Source organism: Pongo pygmaeus, chromosome 4, assembly GCF_028885625.2.
Source record: "Pongo pygmaeus isolate AG05252 chromosome 4, NHGRI_mPonPyg2-v2.0_pri, whole genome shotgun sequence".
In the NCBI taxonomy this organism is placed as follows: Eukaryota; Metazoa; Chordata; class Mammalia; order Primates; family Hominidae; genus Pongo; species Pongo pygmaeus.
This window is the reverse complement of record NC_072377.2, coordinates 74830603-74837020: the sequence shown is the minus strand read 5'-3', so window position 1 is coordinate 74837020 and position 6418 is coordinate 74830603. Positions and strand designations below refer to the sequence as shown.

Here is a 6418-nt window from a genome sequence, read left to right as displayed (position 1 = left end):
GGGATTACAGGTGTGAGCCACCGCGCCCGGCCTAAAGGAGCTTTTAAAAAATAATAATAAATGAAAGAGATAGTATCTCAGCTCAGTCTTGAAGCACTGGCAATATTTTAGAACATGAACTTCCAGATGCAAAGTTGGGAAGAGAATGTTCCAGGTAGAGGAATTAGTGTGAGCAAAAGGCAAGTCACAGAGACTAGAGTGGGAGTGACAGATGGGCAGCCAGGTGAGCAGTTCCACTCAGAACAGCGAGTGTGCCGGGCGCGGTGGCCCATGCCTGTAATCCCAGCACTTTGGGAGGCTGAGGTGGGCGGAGCACCTGAGGTCAGGAATTCGAGACCAGCCTGGCCAACATGGTGAAATCCCATCTCTACTAAAAATACAAAAATTGGCTGCGCATTGTGGTGGGAGCCTGTAATCCCAGCTACTCCAGAGGCTGAGGCAGGAGAATTGTTTGAACCCGGGAGGCGGAGGTTGCAGTGAGCCGAGATTGTGCTTGGGCGACAGAGCGAGACTCCATCTCAAAAAAAAAAAAAAAAAAAAAGAGAGAGAGAGAGTGGCCTTATCACTGCCACTCATCTGCCACTTATCTGTCCTTTTATTTTATTTTTTTGAGACGGAGTCTCGTTCTGTCGCCCAGGCTGGAGAGCAGTGGCATGATCTCGGCTCACTGTAAGCTCCACCTCCCGGGTTCCCAAAGTGCTGGGATTACAGGTGTAAGCTACTATACCTGACCTGTGACATTCTTTTACTTAAGGAAAAACATGCAGGAAGTCAGAAGACCATTACTTGCCAAGATTATCTTCTTATGTCTCTTTTACTAAACAGACATTTCCATATACCTTCACTGACATAGACCAAAACATCCATGTCCAAAATGGCCAAGCTAATCACAGTGGTTTCATTAGGATAGGCTAGGTTATGCTGAGGGAACAAATCTTGATGTCTTAGAACAACAAAACTTTATTTCTTTCTCATGGCCATGTCCAGAGAGAGTTGGCTAGGGCACTGCTTCATAATTTTGTCACTCTTGGACCCAGGTTGTTAGAGAAAACAACATTTCAAATTTTACCAGGCATATATATATATATATATATATATATATATATACACACACACACACACACATATCTAATATACATATATATACACACACATATATCTATATCTCAAAGGAGAAGAAAGCTCTGGAGGGTCTCACACTGGAAACTCAGTACTTTGACTCAGAAGTGATGCAAATCACTTCCATTCACAAAAAATTTTCAGAACTAGACAGATGGCCCACCCAGCCACAGTCTTCCATGTGAAGGGAAGGAGAGGAAAACCGGCTATCTCATCTGTGAACAGCAGTAAAAACCACATAATTGGTCATACATAGTAGAATATGCCTGCATTAATACTAATTCTTGAAATAAATCATAGTGACTGAGCATGATAGCTCACGCCTGCAATCCCAGAATTTTGAGAGGCATAGGCCAGAGCATCTCTTGAGCCCAAAAGTTTGAGACCAGCCTAGGCAACATAGCAAGAACCAGTCTCTATGAAAAATAAAAATAAAAAATTTAGCCAGGTGTGGTGGTGCATGCCTGTAGTCCTAGCTACTCAAAAGGCTGAGGTAGGAGGATCCCCTGAGCCCAGGAGTTTGGGGTTACAGGCAGCTATGATCATGACACTGCACTCCAGCCTGGGTGACAGAGCGAGACCATCTTAAAAAGAAAAAAAAAAACCTCATAGTTATTTAAAACTTATAGTTTGCAAATTTCATGGAGCCCTTCAAAACACTTTACAAATGTATTTTTACAAACATTATGAAGGAAACCAAGATGTTTCACCCCAAAACATATTTATTTCCTTGACATAGTTCAAGATGTCTATTCAAAAGGGCTAGAAATAGAATAGCTGAAAGGCTGTTTGTTGTGGAGGAGATTTACATTTATAAAAATAAAGTCTACATCAGTACAGTTAGGTTTTCTCTGAGGCCCTTCCCTTCTCTGACCTAAAACAAGTTAACTGAGAGTCCAGCAGTTTTAAAGATCTGAAAAAAACCTTCACCATCTATTCTCCGTGAAGGCTGCTACCTGTGAGGTTTCGCCAGGCCTCCTCTTCTCCCTCTCCCATAACCTGTTTTGCCACTATCCAAACCCCATTCTTTACGGAACCTCGAGATGATACATAAACTTCCACACCCTACTGGGAGCTTGGAAGTAACCACTCTGTGCACATTAATATGTGTATATGCCTTTTCTCCAATTAATCTCCTTTTGTGAGTTTTCTTTTTTTCCTTTTCTTTCTGTCAACTAGGCAGTGGCGCCATCTCAGCTCACTGCAACCTCCACCTCCTGGGTTCAATAAATCCTCCCGCTTCAGCCTCCCAAGTGGCTGGGACTACAAGTGTGTGCCACCACACTTGGCTAATTTTTGCAGGAGTTTAACTATGTTGGTCAGGCTGGTCTCAAACTCCTGACCTCAGGTGATCCTCCCCCATTGGCCTCCCAAAGTGCTGGGATTACAAGTGTGAGCCACCACGCCTGGCTATGAGTTATTGTTCAACAAATCTTCAGAGGGCCAACGGAAAGCTTTCCCTACAATTACCTCATTTTATATTCACCACAATCCTGTGAAGTATGTATAGTAGATAGATGGTGCTATCACCCTTTTTGTAATAGGACACAGAGGCTCATGGAGCTTACCTGACTTACCCAAGGATACAAGTAATTGACCTGAGATTCAAACACAGTTTGACTGTATATCTTACATTATGTCCAATATACTACACTGCCTTTAAGAAACTATCTTCAGGCCAGGTGCGGTGGCTCCCGTCTCTAATCTTAGCACTTTGGGAGGCCGAGGTGGGCAGATCACCTGAGGTCGGGAGTTCGAGATCAGCCCGACCAACATGGAGAAACCCCGTCTTTACTAAAAATACAAAATTAGCCGGGCATGGTGGCACATGCCTGTAATTTCAGCTACTCGGGAGGCTGAGGCAGGAGAATGGCTTGGACCCGGGAGGCGGAGGTTGCGGTGAGCCAAGATCGCACCATTGCACTCCAGCCTGGGCAACAAAAGCGAAACTCCGTCTCAAAAAAAAAAATAAAAAAGAAACTATCTTCACTGCAGAGTCTTAGCACATCAATGTATTGTCAAACATAAGGGAAAATATTAGCCTTAGAAACAAAAACATAGGCGAAGTTTCCTTTAGCAAACTCCACAACTCAATAAATCAATAGGACAAATAGACTGGGTGCAATGGCTCATGCCTGTAATCTCCACAGTTTGGGAGGCCGAGGTGGGAGGATCACTGGAACCCAGGAATCCAGGATCAGCCTGGGCAACACAACAAGACCTTATCTCCACGAAAAAAGTTTTAAAATTAACCGGGTGTGGTGGCAAGCACCTGTAGTCCCAACTACTTGGTAGGCTGAGGTGGGAGGATTGCTTGAGCTCGAGAGGTTGAGGCTGCAGTGAGCCATGATCACACCACAGCACCCCAGCCTGGGTGACAGAGTGAGAACCTATTAAAAAAAAAAAGTCTGGGCGTGGTGGCTCACACCTGTAATCCCAGCACTTTGGGAAGCCAAGGTGGGAGGATCACTTGAGCCCTGGAGTTCGAGACCAGCCTGGGCAACATAGTGAGAACCTGTCTCTATTTTTTAAAATAGTCCAAATAACCACCCATTACTGTACCTATAATTAGCCTGAAAGTTAGAGATGACATATCATTATCATGGCCTTCTAGGGACAACATATCAAACTGTCAAAGAAGTAGTGAAGTTGAATATTTCTTTTGTATTCCTTCCCTTTGATATCAGTTCTGGCAACACAAGAGAAGAAAAGAGGGAAAGATCCGAGGGAAACCCAGTTATGAACTCAGCTCTGTCAGAAATCAGCTGCGTAGTTTTTTTAAAATTATACTTTAAGTTCTGGGATACATGTGCAGAGCATGCAGATTTGTTACATAGGTATACATGTGCCACGGTGGTTTGTTGCACCCATCAACCCGTCATCTAGGTTTTAAGACCCGCATGCATTAGGTGTTTGTCCTAATGTTCTCCCTCTCCTTCTCCCCCACCCCCAACAGGCCCCAGTATGTGAGGTTCCCCTCCCTGTGTCTATGTGTTCTCATTGTTCAACTCCCACTTATGAGTGAGAACATGCGGTGTTTGGTTTTCTGTTCCTGTGTTAGTTTGCGAGAATGATGGTTTCCAGCTTCATCCATGTCCCTGCAAACAACATGAATCATTCTTTTTTATGGCTGCATAGTATTCCATGGTATATATGTGCCACATTTTCTTTATCCAGTCTGTCACTGATGGGCATTTGGGTTGGTTCTAAGTCTTTGCTACAGTGAATAGTGCTGCAATAAACATGCATGTGCATATGTCTTTATAGAGTGATTTATAATCCTTTGGGTGTATACCCAGTAACGGGATTGCTGGGTCAAATGCTATTTCTGGTTCTAGATCCTTAAGGAATCGCCACACTATCTTCCATAATGGTTGAACTAATTTACACTCATACCAACAGTGTGAAAACTTTCCTATTTCTCTCCACATCCTCTCCAGCATCTGTTGTTTCCTGACTTTTTAATGATTCATTCTAACAGGTATACATGTGCCATGAGATGGTATCTTATTGTGGTTTTGATTTGCATTTCTCTAATGACCAGTGATGAGCTTTTTTTCATATGTTTGTTGGCTGCATAAATGTCTTCTTTTGAGAAGTGTCTGTGCATATCCTTTGCCTACTTTTTGATGGGGTTGTTTTTTTCTTGTAAATTTGTTTAAGTTCCTTGTAGATTCTGGATATTAGACCTTTGTCAGATGGATAGATTGCAAACATTTTCTCCCATTCTGTAGGTTGCCTGTTCACTCTGGTGATAGTTTCTTTTGCTGTGCAGAAGCGCTTTAGTTTGATTAGATCCCATTTCTCAATTTTGGCTTTTGTTGCAATTGTTTTTGGTGTTTTTGTCATGAAGTCTTTGCCCATGCCTATGTCCTGAATGGTACTGCCTAGGTTTTCTTCTAGGGTTTTTATGGTTTTAGATTTTATGTTTAAGTCTTTAATCCATCTTAATTTTTGTATAAGCTATAAGGAAGGGGTCTAGTTTCAGTTTTCTCCATATGGCTAGCCAGTTTTCCCACCACAATTTATTAAATAGGGAATCCTTTTCTCATTGCTTGTTTTTGTCAGGTTTGTCGAAGATCAGATGGTTGTAGAGGTGTGGTGTTATTTCTGAGACCTCTGTTCTGTTCCATTGGTCTATATTTCTGTTTTGGTACCAGTACCATGCTGTTTTGGTTACTGTAGTCTCATAGTATAATTTGAAGTCAAGTAGCAGCTGTATGATTTTAAGCAAGTCATTTAATCTGCCTTTACCACTCACAATAAAATAATGTCTCTGTGTTAGTCCATTTGCATTGCTATAAAGAAATACCAGAGACTGGGTAATTTATTTATTTATTTTTTATCCAAAATGTGTTTATTGAGGCCAGGCACAGTGGCTCACGCCTGTAACCTCAGCACTTTAGGATGTCGAGGTGAGCAGATCACCTGAGGTCAGGAGTTCAAGACCAACCTGGCCAACATGATGAAACCCCAAAATTAGCTGGGCATAGTGGCGCATGCCTGTAATCCCAGATACTCAGGAGGCTGAGGCAGGAGAATTGCTTGAACCTGGCAGGCAGAGGTTGCAGTGAGCCAAACTCACACCACTGCACTCCAGCCTGGGCGACAAGAGTGAAACTCAGTCTCAAAAAAAAAAAAAAAGTGTTTATTGAGATGATTTCTCACTCATCTTGATTCAGAGTGCTTTTAATGCTGCTTCCTCCTGAAGGAACATCCTTCTGTAAGCCTTGCTTTTCTTCCTGTAGGCTGGCAGAGGACAGTGGAGCAGCCAACACACAAAATTTCTGTTAGTGCATGTTAGTGCATGGCTAAAGACTGTGGTGACTTTATACCATCCTGGGCATTTACACCCATGAAGTAGGAATTGGGGATCTGCACCAAGCACTGCTTCTTGTGTTTCCTCTTCCCCCATTCTGGAGAGGGATGAAGGAGATCCTTTGTGAGAGGCATGTTCTCATGGGTAGGTCGTCACCGCTGGAAAGAGACTGGGTAATTTATAAAGAAAAGAGGTGGCCAGCCGCAGTGGCTCGTGCCTGTAATCCCAGCACTTTGGGAGGCCAAGGTGGGCGGATCACCTGAGGTCAGGAGTTCAAGACCAGCCTGGCCAAAATGGTGAAACCCCATCTCTACTACAAATACAAAAATTAGCTGGACGTGATGGCGGGCACCTGTAATCCCAGCTACTTGGGAGGCTGAGGCGGGTGAATTGCTTGAACCCGGGAGGCGGAGGTTGCAGTGAGCCGAGATTGCACCATTGCACTCCAGCCTGGGCGACAAGAGTGAAACTCCATCTCAA

The 6418-nt window shown here is 43.5% G+C and overlaps 1 pseudogene; it reads right to left on the bottom strand.

Moving 5' to 3' along the window:
* Positions 1-5758: 5758 nt before the first annotated feature.
* LOC129037578 (small ribosomal subunit protein eS27-like) lies at positions 5759-6078 on the bottom strand (annotated as a pseudogene).
* Positions 6079-6418: the final 340 nt, after the last annotated feature.